Source organism: Prionailurus viverrinus, chromosome A2, assembly GCF_022837055.1.
Source record: "Prionailurus viverrinus isolate Anna chromosome A2, UM_Priviv_1.0, whole genome shotgun sequence".
NCBI lineage: Eukaryota > Metazoa > Chordata > Mammalia > Carnivora > Felidae > Prionailurus > Prionailurus viverrinus.
Window position 1 is genome coordinate 10,625,372 of NC_062562.1, and position 23,545 is coordinate 10,648,916.

General features: G+C 44.4%; 1 protein-coding gene across 7 annotated transcripts in view; it reads right to left on the reverse strand.

Annotated features, from left to right (window-relative positions):
- BRD4 (bromodomain containing 4) overlaps positions 1 to 23,545 on the reverse strand; it is an 86,536-nt gene that overhangs the window by 59,206 nt on the left and 3,785 nt on the right. The window contains exon 1 of one of the 7 annotated variants that reach the window (XM_047850632.1): positions 13,916 to 19,045. The exons of the other annotated variants lie outside the window; for them this stretch is intronic. The gene's annotated coding sequence lies outside the window, so the exon portion shown is untranslated. Of the gene's footprint in view, positions 1 to 13,915; positions 19,046 to 23,545 lie in introns of those variants that run through there. 7 annotated transcript variants of the gene reach the window in all.

Here is a 23,545-nt window from a genome sequence, read left to right on the forward strand (position 1 = left end):
GGAAGCTATGCCATATCTGAACTCCTCTTGCAGCACGCAAATGCTATGGTCTGGTATCTATGCAAAACGTGTCCCCAGCACCTCAGGGCACCAGGGCACTCAAGGATTCTCATCAGGTTCCCCTTCTCTCACACAGATATCCTCACTGTTGCTTGCATGTGTACCATTCAGACACTCTTGATTACTTACTTTGAGATATAGCAGGCCCTCCCTGTCTGGCATACCCTGCCCTTCACAGCACCCCATTCTGGCAAACCCTTCTCCTTCAAGAAGCCTTCCCTGAGTCTCTACCCCTTCCCAACCCAAGTCTGCCTTAAGTGGTCTTCTCAAGGATTCCCGTGGCCAGATTTGGTCTCATCACAATCACAGAATCTACTGAATGCTGAGAAAACTCGATGCTTTTCCCCTAAGATCTGGACCAAGGCAAGAGTGTCCTTTCTTACCACTCCTTTTCAACTTTGTCCTAGAAGTCCTAATGCATTAAGTAAAGGAAATGAAGGGGCACCTCGGTAGCTCAGTAGGTTAAGTGCCCAACTCTTTACTTAGGCTCAGGTCATGATCCCAGGGTCATGGCATCAAACCCTGTGTTGGGCTCCATGCTGAGTGTGGTGTCTGCTCAAGGTAGTCTCTCTTCCCCCCTCCCCCACTTGTTCTCTCTCCCTCTCCCTCTAAAAAGAGAAAAAGAAAAACGAAAAGGAACTGAAAGGGATACAGACTAGAAAGGAAGGAATAAAACCAATTTTATTTGCACAGGACAGGACTGCCTATGTAGAAAATCCCAAAGACTCAAAACTCCCTGGAACTATAAAGCAATTACAGCAAGGATGCAGGATACAAGGTTACTACACAAAAGGTAACTTTCCTATACACCAGCAATGAAAAATTAGAATTTGAAATTACAAGCAACCACGGCATCCAACAAACTAGGATTATGTCTGCTCCTCTCCTTCAAAGTTCATATTGCTATGAATAGCATCAAATCAGCACCTGTCAGGTTGAAAGATCCCAATAAATGTTTAAAGAAAACCAGAAACTGGGGCGCCTGGGTGGCTCAGTTGGTTAAGTGTCCAACTTCGGCTCAGGTCATGATCTCACAGTTCGTGGGTTCAAGCCCCTCGTCGGGCTCTGTGCTGACAGCTCAGAGCTTGGAGCCTGCTTCGGATTCTGGGTCTCCCTCTCTGCTCCTCCCCAGCTCGCGCGCGCTCTCTCTCTCTCTCTCTCTCTCTCTCTCTCTCTCAAAAATAAACATTAAAAAACAAAAACCAGAAACCAATAACAAATGCCAGGAACACCAAGCCCAAAGCCTAGGACAGAGACCCCTTTTCCCCAGAAAGAGGGCAGGAAGCCTATAGATGTGCCAGTGTGTCTTTAGACAGCAGTAATGCAGAGTATATCATGGCTGCTAAAGTGAATAGGGAGTCCAGGGACTCGGCATAGGAGGGGGCACTCAGATACAGTCTCCTGACCTCTCAACTGCACTGAGCTCTGGCTCCTGAAGCAGCCCTCTGCCCAACCTCAAGCTTTAAATTTAAGATATGAAAATCCAAGGGACTAAAGCAAGACTAACTTATTCTCAAATTCTCTGAAAATCCACTTAACAAAGGAGGTGTATTGACAGAGTCTTCTCTAATCTAAACAATATTTCATTTCTCTCGGATTCTCTAAGCACATAACCCCTTTTGCCTCTCATGGGGAGTGTGGTCTTTGATGGTGGGGACACTCCCCCTTCACCCCATGAAACACATACTTTAGATCCAGCAAGACCTTGGTTTAGACCCCATCCATAGGACACTGGGGTGGTATGTCAGCCCAAGGCCCTTCTGTTAGGTTTTTTTAAATATCTACCTTCTGTTTTTGCAAGGACTAAAGAAATAAGCAGTTGGTACAGCTTCTAGAAAATGATAAAATAATAATAATAATGATAATGATAACGATAATAATAAAAACTAGCTCCTTCCCCTCCCACACACAAATAGGTAATGGCAAGATTTAAAACAGTAACAGCCCTTGGTTACGTTCTCATAACCTTGACAAAAGACCACAGAATGGCAACCAGCTATGGCACTTTCTAATGTCAGAAAGAGCAAGAAAACCTGCCACCCTCCTGTAACCAGGCTGCACAAGCTATGAGGACTTCTCAAGTTGCTCCTCAGGCAGTTCTAAATCTATGGAGGGCACTTCCCTTTTCTGCTGCTAAGCATACATCAGGGGGAATATATTACTCCCACATCGTCATGTTCAAACAAAACACAGAAGCATTTAGAGCCCCTCAACTATGTCTTCACGAAGTTTGTAAATAGCCTTACGGGGGGCTTTAACTTTTTTATTCATCAAAACCCGACACACTCCCACACCTTCCTTTGTTTTGTCTACAGGACAAATATAAGAAACTTTCTATTTGTACAGTCAGTAGATCTCTTTCAAAGCATGTTGACATTTCATCTGCTTTTTGATCTCTGCCTTTGCACGTGGCTCAGGTTTAGCAGGAAATGCTCCACCTGCTGACAAAGGGAATACAGATACGGGCTCCAACTAGGAGTGTTCTCATTTCCTCTATCTGAGGCTTACCCTCATCACAGGGGATGATGTAAGAGGCAGAAAGCAACAGTTTCAGTTGGAAAGTGAAGATGGAAAATGGTAACAGCAGAATAGAAAGGCCTGGCTCAAACACCTTAGACTCCCAAGGGACCAGCGGCAGGGAGGAAAGGGGTGCTGTCTGCATGTCCCCGCGTCCCCAATCCTAATCAGTCATTTCTGCAATCTCATCTTTAAGATGAAGGTGAAGCATAACAGGAAGCTCTGTTACAACCAGTGTCGCCAGCTGGGATAACCACTGTGAACCACAACAGGACAGGTGGCCAGACACTTGGTTACCCAGCAGCCAACAACTGTGGTGAAGGCTCCTCTACGCCTGCTCTACGCAGGCAACAGGGCACAGGTACGTCAGGCAGGCCCATACATTCACGACCCAATTCAGATTCCATTATTAAGCACTGGTTTCTCAGTGGGCTCTGCAAAACACACAAACATGGGGCATGGGCAGAAGTCCGCAAATACTCACTGTATAAGCACTGCTGGAATATTTGGTTTGTTTTTGCCTGAACCTTAGCTAAGTCTATAATAAGACTGTGGTTAACTCAAATGGCTGTCAAGAAAAGAACTACAGAGTGCTTTTCTGGCATTCTTCATGTAAAAGCTTGCGGTCACATCCCTTCTCTCCCCACTCCTCACCCCCAGAAAAAGGGATGAAAATGCACTTCTATACAGCTTCCCTAACACTTGTGAACTAAACCAAAATTGCAACAATCTGCTCCCTACAACCAGAAAATCGGCTTAACAGAAAGTACGCCAAATCATTCATCCCTAGTTAAATATACAATCCAACCCCACCAGAGGCCTTAACAAAGAAAATAGGTCTCATGCTGCTAAGAGATCCCTAAGCAGTTCAGGCTGAAGTCCTAGGGTTCCAGCACTTGGGTAACTGGTGACATGTCTTGATGTCACCTTTTTTTTTTTTTTAACGTTTATTTACTTTTGAGACAGAGAGAGACAGAGCATGAACGGGGGAGGGGCAGAGAGCGAGAGAGAGAGGGAGACACAGAATCTGAAACAGGCTCCAGGCTCTGAGCTGTCAGCACAGAGCCCGACGCGGGGCTTGAACTCATAAACCGTGAGATCATGACCTGAGCCGAAGTCGGGATGCTTAACCGACTGAGCCACCCAGGCGCCCCTTGATGTCACCTTTATGGGTTGTGCCCTGAGCACTGCAACGGCAGCCCTCTTCTGCTGGCACAGAGCTGTTCCTTGGTCACAGGGCATAACAAACACTAGCAGACACAGATATCTGAGGAGCAAACAAGCTCAGCTACCACAGCTGCCTACCCGAATACCCAAGGCTCCAGCCTGACACTGCTTACTTGCAACCCCTGTGCCTGTCTTACAGAAGGTCCCGGCATTTTATTAGAAGGTGAGCATTATGCATAAACGGGCAGAGTGTCCCTCCCTGGCCTGCATTCTGAAAAGGCTCTCCTCTTTTTCTCATGGTTCCATGAGATCATGGCCTGAGCCCAAGTTGGATGCTTAACTGAGTCACCCAAGTGCCCCCACACATGGGTTTCTAAAACAAGCTCCTCAAGCAGTTCTCTTTGCAGAGATGAGAGCTACCACTTTACAAGCTCTTTGCAGAGCAGCAATTAAGTCATTTTTTGCTTATGCTCTTTGGTAGGATGAGGTGGGGAAGTGGGTGGCCATCTTCTCATAAGGACAGATAGCACCAGAATGTTGGGCCCTGCTCCTGAGTGGTGCCTGTGTCAGCCTGTTGCTGCAGCCTTACTCGGGGTAGGGGGGGCATTGGTGGCATGCCACAGAATGCATTCATGCGGGGCCACCAAAGGAGCTCTGGAAACGTGTCCCTCTTCCGTTGCTTCTCTACATCTGTCCACATTGGGAATTCTTACTGAGGTTACGGCATCTATTTCAGGGAGTCCCCAAAATAAACTGCTTTTTAAGCTGGGATTGGCCAAACCTGGATGTCCCAGGCCCTACCCTGGGATGAATAAAAGTTCATCCGACCAATGGGGCGCCTGGGTGGCTCAGTCGGTTGGGCGTCGGACTTCGGCTCAGGTCGTGATCTCACAGTCGGTGGGTTCAAGCCCCACGTCGGGCTCTGTGCTGACAGCTCAGAGCCTGGAGCCTGCTTGGAATTCTGTGTCTCCCTCTCTCTCTGCCTCTCCCCCACTCATGTGTGCACACACTCTCTCAAAAATAAACATAAAAAAATAAAAATAAAAATCAGGGGCACCTGGGTGGCTCAGCTGGTTAAGTGTCTAACTCTTGATTTCAGCTCAGGTTCGCAGTTTGTTGAGTTTGAGCCCGACATCAGGCTCTGCCTGTGTGGAGCCTGCTTGGGATTCGCTCTCTCCCCCTCTTTCTGCCCCTCCCCCGTGCGCTCTCTCTGTCTCAAAATAAATAAACTTAAAAAAATTTTTATATATTAAAAAAAAAAAAAACCCCATGTATGGAGCTGGGAGTGGGAGGAGGAGCTGACTACAAAGAGAATTTGGGGGGCTGCTGGAAATATTCTGTTTCTGATTGTGGTAGTGCATTTGTCAGAGTGAGTTTTATAGCATACAAACTTAAGAAAATGAACAAATAAACCACGACAGGGCCCCACCCACTTCAGACGTGCTGCTTTGCGAGGGCAGACACAGACCTGCAAGTGCAGAACAAAAACCCAAACAGCTTGGTCTGAACTCCATGCTCTAGAGCTGAGCTGGGAGGCAGACATCATCGTTAGGCTCCTGACTCCTCATCTGTGAAACATCGGTTCACAGGGCCTACCCTCGGGGCTGTGCCAAGGATTAGCAAGCGCTCAATGTTGTTCAGTCACAGTAATTAGGGGAGGGAAACCAAATATTCTATTTTCTGGAACAGAAATCCACCCGTGTAGACTGGGAGCTCCTAGATGATGGGAGCTACTGGAATATTGGTGAACAGTAAGTGTTAAAAAGTGCTTTTCTGAAAGGAAAACTCTAGATGAAGGTAAACAATGGGTTCTGTGACTTGCGGTTTGCACTTAACACAGCAAAGCAGCAAGACTAACAATCTTCAAGGAGTCATAAAAAATCCTTGTGGGCTCTACGACCAGAGCACTTCCTGCACTCATATCAACTGAGGAAGAAGATTACTACTAACTCAGAGTAGGGGGAACACTGATACTCAGCTTTTCCAGAGTGATTAAAGTACAGTTTATTAATCTTCTGGGAAAAGTAACTTATCATGATACAGCAAAGCTACCGTGTAGAACAATTTTTCAAACTAAATGCTTCCTAGAGGGCCTTGGCCCAATTTTAAAGTTTTGATTGAGTCTCCAAGCTAGTGAAGATATTTGCGCTGGGGTGGGGAAGGCTCCTAGACAGCCAAGTGCCAGAGAAGCAAACAATTCCCTCCTGGCCAACAGCAGAACACCTTCCAGGTCAGAGGGAACAAGCATCAGGACAATTCTGCGTGTGGAAGGAGGTCTTCTGATTAAAACATTTCACTGTCATTCCAATAAGATACAACAAAGCCACAAGTAGGGAAAAGGTCACCCTGCATCATAACACCTATTTTTGTGTGTACAAGCTCACAGGGCTACCCACAAACAATATTCTCCCTACATTCTGTGTTCTAGTATTGATGGGATGTGTGCAGACCCTCCTGTCACCTTTAACAGTGATGGGACAGCCACTGCTACCCATCAGGAAGAAACGCCAAAGCTCACAAACCACACCCCAGCTGTTTAATGCTGAGATTATTTCCAGTAATGTGTGGACACTACAGGGTTGAGAGGAATCAAGAAACATTTCATGGCTTATTATTGGTGACTTATTAATACACTCCCAGCTCAGTGGTCCCCTCTGTAAAAGGTGCATGACAAAGCCCCTGGTCAAAATGCCAGCGAAGAACACTGGGAGAGCCTAACTGGAAAAGGCTTACAGAGAGGACACCATCTACCACAACCAACTCCATGAGCAAGGGTTGGCATCAATGCCCTTGGGTGTCCCAAAGCCCTCATTCTGAAACCGGACCTCCCAGAGCATACAAAGATATATCCATGTCTGACACGTACTCAATGTCAGCGTCAGGAAACAAGCTCCATTCAAGGCCTGAAGCTCCTGGTTAGGAAAGTATCTTCGACCCAGGCTCGTTACTGCACTAGGGACCTAGGAAAGAGTCACTTCTAGAATGCATCAGATGGCACACCAATTAGCTCTGGTACTGACTGAGCACCTGCCTGAATCAGGCAAGCTTTGCATGCAGCTGAACATTTTCCAAGCTAACCAGTGCCTTTGCCAGAGGATTCGTTGAGCAGCCAAACCCAGCCTGGCCACGATGCCTGTAGTGGTTGGCAGGCAATGTATAAGCAACAACTTTCCCAGTTAAGCGCCAACTTTCCCTGAGTGTCCACATGCTTAGGGAAAGCAATTGGACTCAGACCAAGGAGCAATTACTGCATGCTCACTGAGGCTCAGGCTCAGTGTGCTGCTAGATTGCTGTATTCCGCACTCCATGAGAACCTTGCACAGGTAGGGACTAAGATCTCAGTTTCACAGCCAGGGATGCTGATGCTAGCCATCAGTCATTCAACTGAGGTCATGAAGCCTGCACGACTCTTCACCCCGTACTCCAAAATCATTTCCTGATGAACTAAGGGCATATATTTGAAAGGCAAAACCTCACAACTTTTAGAAAACAACAACAGATGTTGGCGAGGATGTGGAGAAAGGGGAAACCCTTTTGTACTGTTGGCGGGAATGCAAGCAACAGTATGGAGGTTCTTCAAAAAAGTTCAAAAAAAGAACTACCCTGTGACCCAGCAATTGCACTACTCGGTATTTATCCAAAGGATAAAAATGCGGATTCGAAGGGGCACATGCACCACAGTGTTTATAGCAGCACTATCAACAATAGCCCAATTATGGAAAGAGCCCAAATGTTTATTGACTGATGAATGGATACAGAAGTATACCCCCCATACACATACACACCCCACATCTTCTTTATCCATTCATCAGTTGCTGGACATTTGGGCTCTTTCCATAATTATATATATATGTGTGTGTGTGTGTATATACGTATATACACACACACACATATATACATATACACACACATACACGCTATATAGTGTGTGTGTGTGTGTGTGTATATATATATGTATATATGTATATATATATATATATATATATGGTATATACATGTATAACAGAGTACTACTCAGCAACAACAAGGAATGAAATCTTGCCAGTTCCAAGGTGGATGGAACTAGAGGGTATTATGCTAAGTGAAATAGAGAAAGACAGCAATCTTATGATTTCACTCACATGTGGAGTTTAAGAAACACAACAGATGAACACAGGGAAGGGAAGGAAAAATAAGATAAAAACAGAGGGAGGCAAACCATAAGAGACTCAGACACAGAGAACAAACTGAAGGTTGCTGGAGAGGAGGTGGATGGGGGGATGGGTTAAACGGGTGATGAGCATTAAGGAGGACACTTTGGAATGAGCACTGAGTGTCATACGTAAGAGATGAATCACTGGGTTCTACTCCTGAAGCCAAGACTACACTGCATGTTAACTTGAATTTAAATAAAAAAAGAAAAAGAAAAGAGAAAAAAAATCCACAGAATGTTAAAAAAATAGATTACTTGACTTCAGGTAATGCTCTTCCCACCAACTGTAAAACAAAGATTCATAAATTCACCTACATGAATATTAACATCTCCTGTTGATCAAAAGACACTCTGGAGGTGAGGAGACATCACACTAGGGGAAAATATTTGCAAAATGTATTATCCACAAAGATCTGGTACGCACGCTCTATAAACAACTTGTGCAAATCAATTAAAAAAGATAAACTAAAGGAAAATGAGCAGAAGTCAGAAACAGGCATTTCAACAAGGACAATGAATAAACCCAAGAAGACGCTCAGCCTCATTCATCTCCACTTCCCTGACAACTGAAGCCACAATGACACTTTATGTCCACCAAGACTGGTAAAATACAAGTACATTAATGCCAACATTTGTGAAAATGTGGTCCAACATTCTGGGATGTGGGCAGGTAAACTGATGGGACTGTTTCTGAAAATAATTTGGTATTAAGACATCCCCAATTACCCACTAATTCCACTCCCATACACCTACTGAGACACTTGTACACATGCCTCAGATGCACATATGCAAGCAGAATGCTCACAGCCAACAATGTTGTGATACCTATTCCACCCTCCCTACCTCTCCAATAAAAATAAATTTAAAGGGGGCACCTGGCTGGCTCAGTCGGTGGAGCATGCAACTCCTGATCTCAGGGCTGTGAGTTCGAGCTCCACGATGGGTGTACAGAATGCTTAAAAAATAAAACCTTAAAATAAATAATCAATCTAAGGACCCAAATGTCCACCAACATGAGAATGAATCAATTGTGATACATTCACACTTTGGTGAAAATGAATGAGCTATAGCTACCATGACATGGATGAACTTAAGTGAGGAAGTGGCAAAGTCTGCAAATAATGTGCTGCGCTGGTAATAAAGATGAAAAACAGTAAGACCAAGCAACGTATCGTTGAGAGTTATATGCAACTGAGACAAGTAAACTTCAGGATGGCAAGAAAATGAGGTAGGGAAGGAAGCACAGACGACTGAGCTGGTCATCCCAAGGATCCTCAAGCTGGAAGACAGAAATTAGAATCACTCAAATGTGAACTGCAAACCACTTCACCTTTAACCCCGTATGACCGAATCCACGGCATCTTCCGTGAAATCAGAGGAGCTCCCCTCTGCTGTGCCTGACAGCAGGAGTTTGTTACTAACACTCAGAGCTACTTGGTCCAAGACAGGATCTTCACAACCTTCAGGTAGGTGGGGTGCTTTTGTTATCCCGTTTTACTGATAGGAAACAGCCCCAGAGGTTAAGGAGCCCATCCCAGATCACTGCCCATTCCTCCAAATGCCAGTGAGTGTCCATGTTCAGCTTCAATACCACTAGTCACAGTTCATCTGTTTACCTCCTCAGGTGGTTCACTCCTTTTTCAGCATGCTCTAATGGCCAGTGTAGAACACACCAGAGGTAAAAAGAAGGTCAGCTCAACAGGAGACAAAACACTGAGTGACTAGCTCATTCTAGTCCCAGGACAAGAGAATGCCAATGGCAGTTTTAGCAGTAAAAAAGAGTCACTTCAAAGTTATGGCTGGTTTCAAATCTTGGGAGGCACAGTCTGCATAAGATCCTTGATGAATCTAGTTCTCGTCCTCTGTCCTGGACCAGAAGCTGTTTCAGCAACAAGCATAGAGAGTAAGATGGGTTCTGAAATAACTCTATAGCCTCAGGTACACATGCATCCCTGTGAGTAAAAAACCAGAAGGAAGAAAGTGGATTGGAACCCTCACCCAAAGACCTCAACACTGTACTACCTAAAAAGATCAATTAATGCATCACTAGAACAAAAGTTCACAGAAACAGGACCCGCGATAACGACTTAAAACCCAACCTCTTGACAATACTGTGCATCCAGATCTGCACCCAGTGTCTTGTAACTGGCACATCACATGACAAGACTCATTTGGGCAGACGTATTCTCCAAGAACACTGAGAACACAACCCCGTATCTTGCAACTGCTGCTCAAAAGGGAGAGAGTAAGAAGTCAAAACCAAAACTACTTAAATTCTGCTAGGCTTAAAAGGAATTTGTGTTACAATCAGAAAGATAACAAGTGCTGGCAAGGATGTGGGGAAACTGGAACCTTTACGCACTGCTGACAGGACTGTAAAATGGGGTAGCAACTTTGGAAAGCAGTCCAGCAGTTTCTGGAAAGGTTAAACATAGTTACCATGTAAGGAGGAAGTTTTGCCCCTAGCTATATAAACAAAGGAAAGAAAAACATGTCTACACAAAAACTTGCATGTGGAAGTTCATAGAAGTTCATGATTCGTTAAGAACCAAAAAGTAGAGGGGCACCTGGGTGGCTCAGTCCGTTAAGCATCCGACTTCGGCTCAGGTCATGATCTCACGGTTCGTGGGTTCAAGCCCCGCAGCCGGCTCTGTGCTAACAGCTCAGAGCCTGGAGCCTGTTTCAGATTGTGTGTCTCCCTCTCTCTATGCCCCTCCCCCACTCGCGTTCTGTCTCCCTCTGTCTCAAAAACAAACATTAAAAAAAATTATAATAAAAAAGAACCAAAAAGTAGAAATTGAGATGTCCGTGAATGGGTGGTCCCATTTACAAGGATATGACCAGATTTTCTGAAAAAGGAAAAGTCAAAATCTAAGCTGCTTCCTTTTGAGGGAGCAAGCTGTCTAGTCTATTTATCCCTGAGCTCTGTGCTTGCTTCCAAGGACAGCACTTGGTGCTTCTTGCACTGGGCAGGAGGGAGTATGAAGCAATCCAAGATGTCCAGGCATAAGTCACAGGACACTGAGTGCAGGCAAAGGCAGAGACTGCCAAAACTGATGCTGGAGACACCTCTCACCTCTGCTACATCTGATCGTGTGTTATTAAGGGCCATCCCATTTACAGGAGTTCAAAAATTAAGCTGCCTTGGTCACATTTTGAGGCAACTCACAGAGAAATGTTAGGTTACAGGAATTCTGTGAGCCTTTTCAGGATTACACTGGCTGAAATGAGAACACAAGTCAAGCTACGTGTCATGGAAATGTGAGTGGGTTGGGTTGAGAAGCCAAGACTGTGGCTAACTGACAGGATAAGACCCTGGAAAGCCAGAAAGGGGTAGGGTCCAATCCATTTGTAACCAGCCCCTACTTTCTTCTAGGCTGCCTTGAAAGACACCTAGCTGGACAAGGGACCACCGGCTGAATCATCTCCTTCCTGTACCCTTGTGCCCACTTTTCACATCTGCCTAATAAAAACCCTCCAATCCCAAATCTGTTGCAGCATGCAAACAGGACAAGGGAATTTCGTAGCAGACTTCCCTATTTAAGTTCTAAATTGTGTTCAAAAAGTAGACAAGTGGCTACCTGCACATCCATGTTCATTTCATGGCAGCACTATTCACAAGAGCCAAGAAGGGGAAGCAATCCAAATGTCCATTAACAGATAAATGGATAGAGAAAATATGGTTATGTACAGTGGGGTATTTTCTGCCTTAAGAAAGTAAATCCTCTCACATGTGACAACATGGATGAACCTGGAGGACATTTGCTAAGTATTGAAATAGGCTTGTGACAAACACTGCACGATTCCACTTAATGTGAGCAATCTAAAACAGTCAAACTCGTAGAAATAGAAAGTAGTATGCGGTTGCCAAGGGGCTGGAGGGAGGGGGGGAAAAGTGAGAATTGTTAAATGGACATAGTTTCAATTTTGCAAGATGGAAAAGTTCTAGAGATCTGCTACACAACATGCACAGACTTAACGTTACTGTATACTTAAAAATATTAAGATGGTAAAGTTTTATGTTTTTGAACAGGGGGAAAAAAAGCAGATGGCTTCACCACAGATTCTTCAACTCTGGAGAGAAGACCCTCACAGGGCTGGTGTAAGCGTCAAATGCGATGCAAGAGAAACTAAGCGCTCAATTAACACTATTAATCATAGTATCAATAAAAGCAAATGCCATGATTTAATGTTAGCTTTGCACATTTCATAATGTAATCACAGAATGAAACCCAATGGGCCTTCAGGTCTGGTCTGCGGCCCACTAGCACAAACTCTGTGGGCAGGCTTCATCCACCTCATTCAGTTGAATGACTCCAGGTAGACCCACCGCTGGCACTTTCTAGAAGCACAACTCGGCCCTCAGTCCCTGCTTGAGCCTTTGGTCATATTCTCCACACCCAAAGATAATGGGCCAAATGCACCAGCCCTTCCCCCAAAAGCTCTGCTCACAAAATGGGGATGTATGGAATGAATAAAATGAAAGATACCAGATAAAGCAAATTCCAAGGAGGGGTGGGGAATTTTCTAGGCTATAAAAACAGAAGGGCAGAGATTGAGAATACCATACTTACGTAGGTAACTGGAGTTCACTCCATGGCGGACAGTTTTCAAAGGAAAACCCCTTTCCCTGATCTGATGAAGGCTAATTCTCCACCTGAGTTCTTAGGCTATGCAGGCTTATTAGCTTCCTCTAGCCTGGGACTTTGCTGGGACTCTGCTTCCAGCCTCCTGTAGGAGGGGAGCAGGGTGCTTGTCCGTCCCCACAAATCAGGATTCTGTTCCTGACTGCCCTCTCACTCTAAATGCGGGCCCAGCCGCCCCCCACCCCCACCCCGTTCTCTCTCCACATAGCTCCAGGAGACCTCATCCACCCTCCTGGCAATGCCTAAAGCCCCACTTCTAGCCTAGACGTGCCCCTGCATTCCAGCACTACATATCCACCTGCCTACAAGGCAGTGTCAACCACAAGCACCAAGAGACTAAAATGAGCCTATCCTCTCTAAAACCTGTCAAAGCAGGCATATTCATCACGTGGGGTAGTGCCTACCATGCTGGGTAACTCAAAAACTAAAGATTTTCCATTATTGCAGAAAGTTCCACAGGACAGCACTGCTTTAAAACTTGGGTAAGGTCATGGGGCACCTGCCAGGCTCAGTCAGTAGAGCATGTGAATTGATCTCAGGGTACTTCACGCCCCACACTGTGCATGGGGGGGGGGGGGGTAGGTCACTGTAAAATAAGATCAAAACTGGACCCTGAAAGATGTGGGGGGGGGGGGGTCCTAGAAAAACAAAGACATGGGACAGCAGTCTGTCATAGAAGCTAGGTAGGGCCCAGAGTACCACAGGATTGGGGTTTGGGTTTTAGCCTACATATATACAGTGGGGTTTTAAAGCAGCAGGAGAATTTTGCTCCAATAGATCTATTACCTTCTGATCATATTCCAACTAGCTTACTGGTCTAGTTTTCAGTTTTGCATGAAGTCTGTTTAACCAATTCTACCATTTTCTCTTACTAGATTTTTCTCACAGTACTCAGAGCCAAACTCTTACTCAACAAAATCATTTGTCATCTTATTAAGTCAAAGAAAGGTTTTAAAAGTAAAATGATGTTTCTTCAGGGCACTCTTATTAAATGAATTACCACCTTTCTAGCACTGGGCCACTGCCCACCACTGGACATATTAGGACCCCCTTAAACACTTGCCTCACTCTGCCCCCAGTTATGATTTAATTGTACTCAGCATACAGACATGGGAAACACTTTTATTCATCACTGAATTCTCACTGCACACAAAAGATATAGCACAGTGCCCCATTATCTAGTAAGTCCCACACACACCCTGGCAGAATTTGGCCTGTTTGCTTCAGGCAGGAAATTCCCTTTAAACAACAGTCCCTAAGTGGGAAATAAAAACCCATGAGCTGGAACGCAATCGCACCCTACAATAAGCAGCACCTTGAGATAGAGACTCACCATAATCCTAGCAGATCATCCAGTTCACACCCTGATACAGCAAGCCCAGGGCACATGGGCTAAAGATGAAGTTTACTCCAGCTTACTGACTCCCCCAACTCCTTTGTCTGAATTCACAGACTTTCACTAGAGTAACAAGGAAAAAATGGAGGTGAAACCAAATCAAGGCAGGTGAAGTTTAATTCCACTCATGTGAATGTCTTCATGAGACTCCTCTGGAGGGTGGCACTGCATTTAATGACCAGATATCCAGATGAAAAAGAGGTCTGCAGCCAGAGTAATGACCCTCCTCTGACGTGACCCTCCTCCGTGAGTGCTTCCGAGGGGCAGGTGCTTGCTTGCAGAACAGTCCAAATCTCTGTCCAGGCCTCAGCTGTCTCACAGATGGACCAGCCTAAATGCCAGCTCCTTTCCTATGCTCACAGCTGGAAGGACTCTCTTCTCAGAGTGGCTGGCCTGTACCTCTCACGAGCACTCCCATGATCTATCTTGTGCACGTTAGTTACCACTCCATCCATCTGAACGTGGCCGATTCCCTCCTTCCACAGCTTGTAGAACGAAGTCAGGAGCATGTGGGAGTGCCTGGCTGACTCAGATGGTGGAGCATGCAATTCTTGATCTCAGGGCTGTAAATTCGACCCTCACGATGGGTGTAGAGATTAGTTAAATCTTAAAAACAAAAAGAGAGAGAGAGAGAGAGAGAGCGAGAGCGAGCGAGCACGTGTGCACACGTGGGCTCTAGAGCCAGGCGTACCACTTACCAGCTCCATGCCCTTGCACTCCTGCTCAAGTGACTGAGCTCTCTGGGCGCCAGCTACCTTTTACAAAACCAAGATGATACCAGTACCCCATTAGTAAAGTTGTTTTCTTAAGACTTAAGGAAAACATAGAGCTTTTCTTAGAAATCTAGCTCCTGGGCCATAGTAGCCACTCAAATACCCACTAAAACAGACTGCTCATAAACATGTATGCTCAAGCTCCCAGTCTGGGGAAATAGTGGGAAACAGACCCACATTGCAGCTCCATATACTGAGGCTGACAAAGACAGCCAGTTGACTCGTATTTGACTTCACCATTTCAGAACAGGCAAGCGGTAAAACAAAAAAACAAAAAACCCACATACATTCAGAAAAGATAGTTCTATCCCGTCACAGGGAACCTTTTCACAAAGGGTCATGGATAAAAGAAAAGCACTATCTCAAGGTGAACAAAGGGAATGTGGGGGTCTGGAAGGCAAGCGGAAAGAGCCATAGGCCAGGGTGGGCATTTAGCTTTCACACGTACAAGGGAAGGATGTTCACACAGGGTTCCCACAGCAAAGAGGCCCAGAAATGTCCTGGGAGAGGACCCTGAGGACGGGCAAACTAAACTACAGGCTGTATGTGCTGCAACTCAAGAGGGCTCCAACACTAGTAACTCAAAACTGCATTCCTGGGATTACAAAGATGTGTGTTATGATTCTGAAATAGATGAACACAAAGGTGGTGTTATTTCCAGACAGCTAATCTGTCAGCTCAATTGTTTCCTAGTGTCAAAAGGAAAACAAATGAACACACATACACGACTTTATTACTTAGCAGGTTTTTTTTAATAACTGAAAGCACTTGAGAGCCAAATAATTTTCAGTGAAGCTTGTAAATTAAAACAACCTACACATGGATGGCACCATCTTTTACAAAACTTCTGTGTACTCTATCTTGTTTCTCTTAATTACAGAATAGAAAGGGGAAACTGCTCAAGTAACAAAAATCATGCCTGTACAATAAGACTGTAATACAAGTGAGCAGAGCAATGGGATTAATTAAAGCCAACACCAACAGTAAATGCTTAAATATCCATCAACACATAACAAGATTAATCTTCAAACTTTAGAGATTAAGGAGCAAAGGAGGTCTTAATATGCACTATTCTTAGAAGTAATAGTTCTTTTGCAACCTCTGACAACCCTGCCCCAATTACAGAAGTATGAATTATTCAAGTTTATGAGGTACTGTATTTCCTATTCCTTCCACCATGCAGGAATTTGGGGAGACAGCAGAGTGACATCACGCACACCACCTGGAGTAGCATGTTCATATTCCTAAGCATGAACATATTATGCTGAAGAATGATCCCTTGCCATCCCTCAGCATGTAGTTCTGGTGTATGCATGAACAAATGTGCCACAGCAGAAAGGAGGCACTAAACCACAACAGGGACCCACAGCCATAATTCCAAGTATACCCACACCCAACACCACCAAATGACAGGCTGGCTAGTGGCCCACTGGGCTACCTTCTGCAGCAAAGGCTCCAGGCCAACACCAAATCCTGGAGACAGTTTTACAAACAGCGGCAGCTTCAGTGAACAAAAACCTCCCTTCTTCTGCAGACACAGATAGGCCCATTCTGACATTCCTCATCCCCAGGAAAGAAAACAAGCTGGAAAAGAGGGATGCACAGGGGTATCGAGGAAGTTTGCACCACTGTTGACACTCCAGGTTGACAGCTCTATAAAACCCTCTGGGAGATTTTACAAGAACAAACCAAAATGGGCGTTCCACGTTGTTTCCAAGTCATAAATTTATAAATGCCTGCGAAAGCAAGCTAGTGCGAAAACAAAAGTCTTCAAAACTACCAAGAGCCTCTCAATTAACGTAATAATAAATTTTTCATTCTCAAAGTAAAATCCAGGAAATTCACTTTAGTACATACTCCTCGGATGGACTTTAGGGTTCTGAAAACTGTCTCCCTCAACGGTTCAATGTTCATGCATGTGCATTTTTCCTGGAGAAAGGACCCACGGCATCTGACACAGTCTCAAGATGACCTCTGACCTTCCCTCAAGCTAAGAATTGAAGTTCTAGTGAGAGGCAGGGCTGGTCTCATCCTTGGCCACTGGATCCTCAATTATTTCTGAGCTCCTTAAAGGACTGCATAAATCCAACAGTAAGAACTGCAGGAAAACGATGACCCTAACAATGCTTAACACTTGTTTTTGATTATGGAAATCTGAGCAGGCTTTTTGTAATGCTAGAGGAATGTCAAGCAGCAGACTTTACAAGAATGAACTTAAGTACAGAAACAGCTTAGCAAATGGCAAAATTACAACTGTAGCTTTCACAGGCATGGATGAAAGATGAACCCAGTCTACTGAAACGTTCTCCATTACAATTTCATTCATGGAAGCACTTACTGAAATTTATCTACCTGGTCTCTTTTCCAAGTCTTGCCCTGTGCTTCCTCGAGGGTATAAGCCCAGCTCACCCCTGTGCTTCCTGAGGACTATTTTTCTGCCAAACTGGCTCCAATCACCACTGGGAACCCACATCATCTCACCCACCCAAAAGAGACTTCGAGACTTGGCTTGACTCCTCTCTCAGCCCCACAGCAGCCCCTCTGCACCCAGGACCTGGTAAGATAAATCCTAGCTTTCATTTTACCCTCTAACAAAGGATTCAGAATACGTAATCCCTAATACCATCTTCACTTTACCCTTTTCCTGATAACTCACTCTTGGATTCTAGTTTATGACTTCGTATGGAAAATTAACTTCCCTCTCAGCCACCCAAAATTTCCTGTTTGCAGTTAGGGAGCACACTTCTTCTAGTGTAAAAGATAGACGTCTTGCTCAACCAAAGTATTCCATCTAGCATACCTCATAATGATGAGCAAGATGCTACTGGAGCTACTGTTTGGGGTGAGCAAATGGAGGACAGAGATGGGCTACAGGTGCTATGTGTGAGGCAAGGTTGTTTGGCATTCCCATTCTGCACATGGTCAATGACGGGAAATGATCCAAGGCAGAGTCTTCTGCCATCAGACAGCATTACAAGGGAAGATTCAATCTTGACCTTGAGGTCACTATACTAGAAATAGGTAACAAGCTCTGATGTCCCTGTTTGAGCCCCTAGATTCGACTGTGCCTGAGCCCTACCCACTCCAGACTTATGTTCACATCACCCAACAGACTTCCCTTTTAAGTAGTTTTATGTTTGTTACTTATACCAGAAAGACCTAACCAATACAACTATTTCCTTAAAAAACAGAGAGAGAGAGAGAGAGAGAGAGAGACCGACCTCTTAATTTAAACATCGGGAGGACGTATCAGAGAATAAAGGACAGGTAGCTTGCCTTACACACTTAAAGAGACAAAAGGCCCTAAATGGAGTCACTTGTGTTAAGCCCCACAGTCACCAAACTGAGACTTAATACCTAATCATGGTTTCAACTTCTGCAAGAGGTGGAATTTTTAACCAATCTGGAATTACCTGGCCAGCACTAGTGAGGTCATCTGCCCAACAGACCCCAGCCCCCAAAGGAAGGTGACCCTGCCTAAAACGACCTGTTTCTTTGCATTTCTAACTTCATCCCACCCCCTTCTACTTATAAAAACCTTTCATTTTATACAGCTCTTTGGAGCGCCTTTCTATTTACTGGATGAGATGTCGCCCAATTAATGAATCATTGAATAAAGCCAACTAAGATCTTTAAAATTTACTCAGTTGAATTTTAACAACACACACAAAACACTATATCCTTCTTGTTTTGCCGATTGCAGTCTGCTGACAACCTTCAGCACTACATGCTTCCTCAACTCTCAGAGCTGCTCCACCCCCTACAGAGCGTTTAGCAAACAGTGGTACAAGGAAGAAAAGAAACTAAAGATCAATGCAATTCACCTGCTACTGGAAAGCATATACAGTAGTCACCCTTGGACAAGTGATGAAGAAACAAACTGCAAAAAGGTTTAAAAAAAAAATACCATCAAGGTACCCACAGTTACAATTGGATATTATCTAAAATATTATTTCACACTGTTCTGACATGACCCACAGTAACATACACCTTTTATCATGTACATCACAATACATAAAATCAAAGAAAAGGTTTTATAAAATCCTCTTGAATGTGTGAGACACTTTCCAACATTTCTTTTTTTTCCCCCCTTAAACAATGATTGCAACCTTTTCAGTTCACATCATTACCCACAGTTTGAAAAAAAACAGATATAAAACGAGTGACTTTCTCTTAAAATCTAGATTCTGGTCAAAGTTCTCTGGAGCCCAAACCTGTTACCCCATTTTATATATGAAAAATTGAGTCTCGAGAGGATACATGACTAGTCCAATGTGAGTACAGCATGCCCCTGCACCCAGTTCTTGTGCATGCACGTGCGCGCGCCCGCGTCCCCCCCACCCCCCCACCACTGGCAGGTTCCACCCTCCTTGCAGTTCTTCAGTTCTCCGGTTTCACCCCTCACAGTAACAATCTGCTCCCACCAAATATGTTTCCTCAAAAAACAATGAAAATGTTTCAGATGTAAAATCCCCAAATTTATCTCACCCCCACCCTTTGAACACAAAATAAAAACAGTCTCAAAGGCCAATTTGCCCACAGATGTGTTATGTGTTATTGCCTGGGGTAGGACAAGTGGGGACATTAGTCACACATGAGGATGTGGGAATTACTAATTCCTGTTTCTGGAAATTGCATAATACCAAGCCCAACACCTCTCCCCTGGTACTGCTTCCACAGTGTGCCAGTGCCTCTTGACCTGACAGCAACAAGGAACAAACAAGGAGTTTCAGCCTTAAGTGGACACCAAGACAAGGAAGGTGACCACATGCAAAGTAGAGCCTGGACAGCTTTTCTCAAAGCCCTTCAGGCAGAACAAAGCAAGCACTCCCTTCAGACCCCACTCAATCTAAATACAATACAGATGTTAACCACCCCCCACCTTCTGTCTACCTGCCAATGCTCAGGTATACAGACCCCACTTTACCAATAAGGAAACTGAGATCTAGAACCATTAGGTAACTTGCCCGAGGTCAAGACCAGAAGGGGTCAGGGCTGGGACTGAACTCTGACAGTGGACTCCACAGTTATTCCTCTTCAGTGACACAGCTCCAACCAAGTCTGCTCTCCATAGCCCAAAGACCTGGAACTTCCTATATTAGGCAAAACAGGCCAATACTTCTCCAAGAAAAAGATCACAGAATAGCCTATACCTAGAATGAACTATAAAAAGTCTTCGTAATTATGTCACAGTTCAAAAGGAAAAAATGGGGGGAAGGGCGCCCGGGGAGCTCAGTCAATTAAGTATCTACTTGGGTTTCGGCTCAGGTCATGATCTCACAGTTCCTGACATTGAGCCCCACATCGGGGGGCTCTGCACTCACAGTGAGGAGCCTGCTTGGGATTCTCTCTCTCCTCTCCTCTCCTTTCCTCTCCTCTCTCTCTGCCCCTCCCCCGCTTGTGTTCTCTTTCTCAAAAGAAATAAAATTTAAAAAGAGAGAGAAATGACATATTCATCCCAGTACCCTTAATTTGCAGTCAAATGCTCAGATTTGGCTGATTTCTGAAAGATATTCTCCAGGTGAGTTTAACACAAACAAAAAACACCCCATGTGATACTGGATCCTGATGGTCCCCAGGAAGGGTGACTGACATCAACTAGTTCTTGTGGTCAACAAGGCCCAAAGTAGCAGGACTGTAGCTTTCCATCCAGAACTCCACTTGCCTGGTCCATCCAGCTGCCTGCCTCTCTTCCAGGGAGATCCCAACTTGTGACACAAACCTTCCTGGAGACCAGAATCCTTTTTTCAAGCTCAGATGTCAACATAATTCAAATTAGGGCCAAAGGGGGCAAAGAAGGTAGGGAGAGATGCTGTGCTTATGCTCTAGAAAAATTTTAGTCCACCAGCGACTTCTGGCACCCTGGCCACTGCCTTTACTCACATAACCCATTTTTAATGAAATAGAAAAGTTACATTTTAGGCCCAAGAACACACATTACCTTTCCCGGCTGGATCATTTCCCCAAACGCTGCAGCCAACACCACAGAGTGAATGCCCTCAGAGCTGAACTTCCCCTAATCCCATTACCACCACTTTTAATCTCAGTATCAGATAAAAACAAATCCTCACTTAAAAAAAAAACAAACGAACAACAAAAAAAAAAACCAACCAAAACAAAAAATCCAACCCTCACTTGAAATCACCTTCTCCAAATGATCTCCACTCAGAATTCAATTCGGAAGACACAACAAGGCTGGGGGGAGAGGGGGCACATCTAGAAGGCACCTGGCGGCACAATATCCCGAAGTGCCGGCTGCTACACCTTCGCGGCCCTCTGGCATTCTACTCTCAGACCTGGCTGCCTCTCCGCACTTCTGTTCTTCCCCCTGGGCAATGACAGCAAGGGCGTAGTAGCTACCCGAGAGAGGGCACAGCCTCATCTTACTCTAAACTGAAAAATGGGCAGGTGAAATTTGCAGGAGGCTGAGACAGGTTGAAATCCTGGCAGCAGGGCCAGGATTCAAACTGGCGTCTGTGACACGCTTGTGGTATCAGTCTTTGGAGTGGGCCAACAAAAATGAGACAGGACTGGACGCCAACAGGCTGCTTAAGCCCTTTCCAGTCACCCTTCCCCAGAGTATTCAGATAACACTAGGCTCCTATCACAGGATTAGGAATTCTGAGGGCTTGATTTCAGGAAACAAAGTCCAAGTCTAACAGGAGAGAGTAGAAAGGTCAAAAAGCAAGATGTCAAGACACATCTGCTTCTCAGATGCCTTCAGAACACACCAAAGAGGACACTCTGTTTTTACCCAATTGCTTTTTGCGGGGGAGGGGGGACGTTAAAAAACAAAAAACCAAAACTCAGCCTTATAAACAAGACTCTGTTGGGGCACCTGGGTGGCACAGTTGTTAAGCGTCCAACTCTTGATTTCAGCCTAGGTTATGATCTCATAATTCTGTGAGTTCGAGCCCCACATCAGGCTCCGTGCTGACAGTGTGGAGCCTGCTTGGGATTGTCTCCCTCTCTCTCTGCCCCTTCCCTGCTCTCTCTCTCTTTCAAAAATAAACTTAAAAAGTAAAATAAATAAACAAGACCCTGTGTCAAACTGTGATTGGAGAAATGGGACATTCATGGAACTTTTCTGGAAAACGGATTTGTATCAAGTTTGAAAGAATGCACACCCTCTGATCCAGTGATTCCCTCTCTAGACATGAAAAAAGGAGGAAACCTGAAGACAAGGTCTAAAAATAGAATTATGGTACATTCATATGATAAAATTTAGGCAACTATTTAAATAGAACATTCTGGAAATGTTCACAACGTAATGTTTTTTGAAAACTTAAGAGTATAATCAATTTTGTTACTAACACGAAAAACTGAAATAAAAATGAGGGTAAAGGACAGTTTTTGACATCTAACGTTAACATTGTTATTTTTCAAATTATTTCAAATGACCACGAACTACTTTGTTTTTGCTTAAAGAAAAAACAAATCTCACAATCTCATTTTCAAATGACATAAACCAATCACTGCTATTCCCTTTCAGGGTTCAGTCAAGAATTGGACAGATGGCTGTTTGCCCTGTGACAATGGACTTCATCTATTTCTTTAGAAGAGAATATATCCCATGATTTAAGCTAGATGTGCGCATGCAGTTTGAGAAGTTGTAGCCTATTTAGACTGAAAAAGAAATTTTAAGGGTTTTAACAGTTACCCTTTTCAACACAAGTTTGGGGTTCATCTTCCAAATGGTTTTCTGTGCCTTACCAGCATTTTAAACTGTTCTCTAAGAATGTGCAATTTTTAAAAACTAAGTTGGGATCAAACTAGGCAGGCTGTACTACATGCAACATGCAGACATCCTTGCACTTCCATTCCCTCATTTTTTTTGTAATGGGTACACCCATAACCCATTAAGCTTTTCTTTTAACCCCTTGTGAAAGCACTAGAAAATCAAGGCAGTTAAAAAGTCATTGCACACCCTCAAACAGTTACCATGACCAGCAATTACACTCGTTAAGTAGCTACCCCAGAGAAAATACACACGTCTGCACAGAATCTTGTGCGTGAATGTTCACAGCAGCACCATTCACAACAGCCAAAGTGGAAACAACCCAAATATCCACCAACTACTGAATGGATAAACAAAACGTGGCATGTATTCACATAATGGAATATCATTCAGTAACAAAAGGAATGAAACAGTGATTCGTGCTGTAGCACAAAGCACGAAAACGTTATACTCAGAGGTCAGACATGAAAGGCTACATATTGTATGATTTTTGAAATATGCAGGATACACAAATTCATAGAAACAGAAAATAGATTAGTGGTTGCCACGTGTTGGGGGGGAGGGGGGGAGGGATGGATGGAGAGTGACTGCTAATGTATAGGGGTTTCTTTTGGGACAGATGCAAATGTTCTAACATTGGTTGTGGTGATCGGTGCACAACTCTGAATATACTAGGAACTATTGAAATGTGCACTTTAAACCAGGGAACTGTAACGTGTGTGAATTGTATCTCAACAAAGCGGTTCTTTCTTTAAAGGGGCACCTGGGTGGCTCAGTAGGTTAAGCATCCAACTCTGGATTTCGGCTCAGATCATGATCTCACAGTTTGTGAGTTCCAGCTCTGCGTTGGGCTCTGTGCCGACAGCACAGAGCCTGCTGGGATTCTCTCTCTCTGCCCCTTTTCCGTTTGTGTTCTTTCTCTTTCAAAATAAATAAATAAACTTAAAAAAAAAGAAAGAGATTGGTGGGATTTTACAATAATAGTGTAATGCTCAAGTTATATACAGTTTATACTCAATAAAATGTTGGGGAATGAATACATCAAAACATGAACCT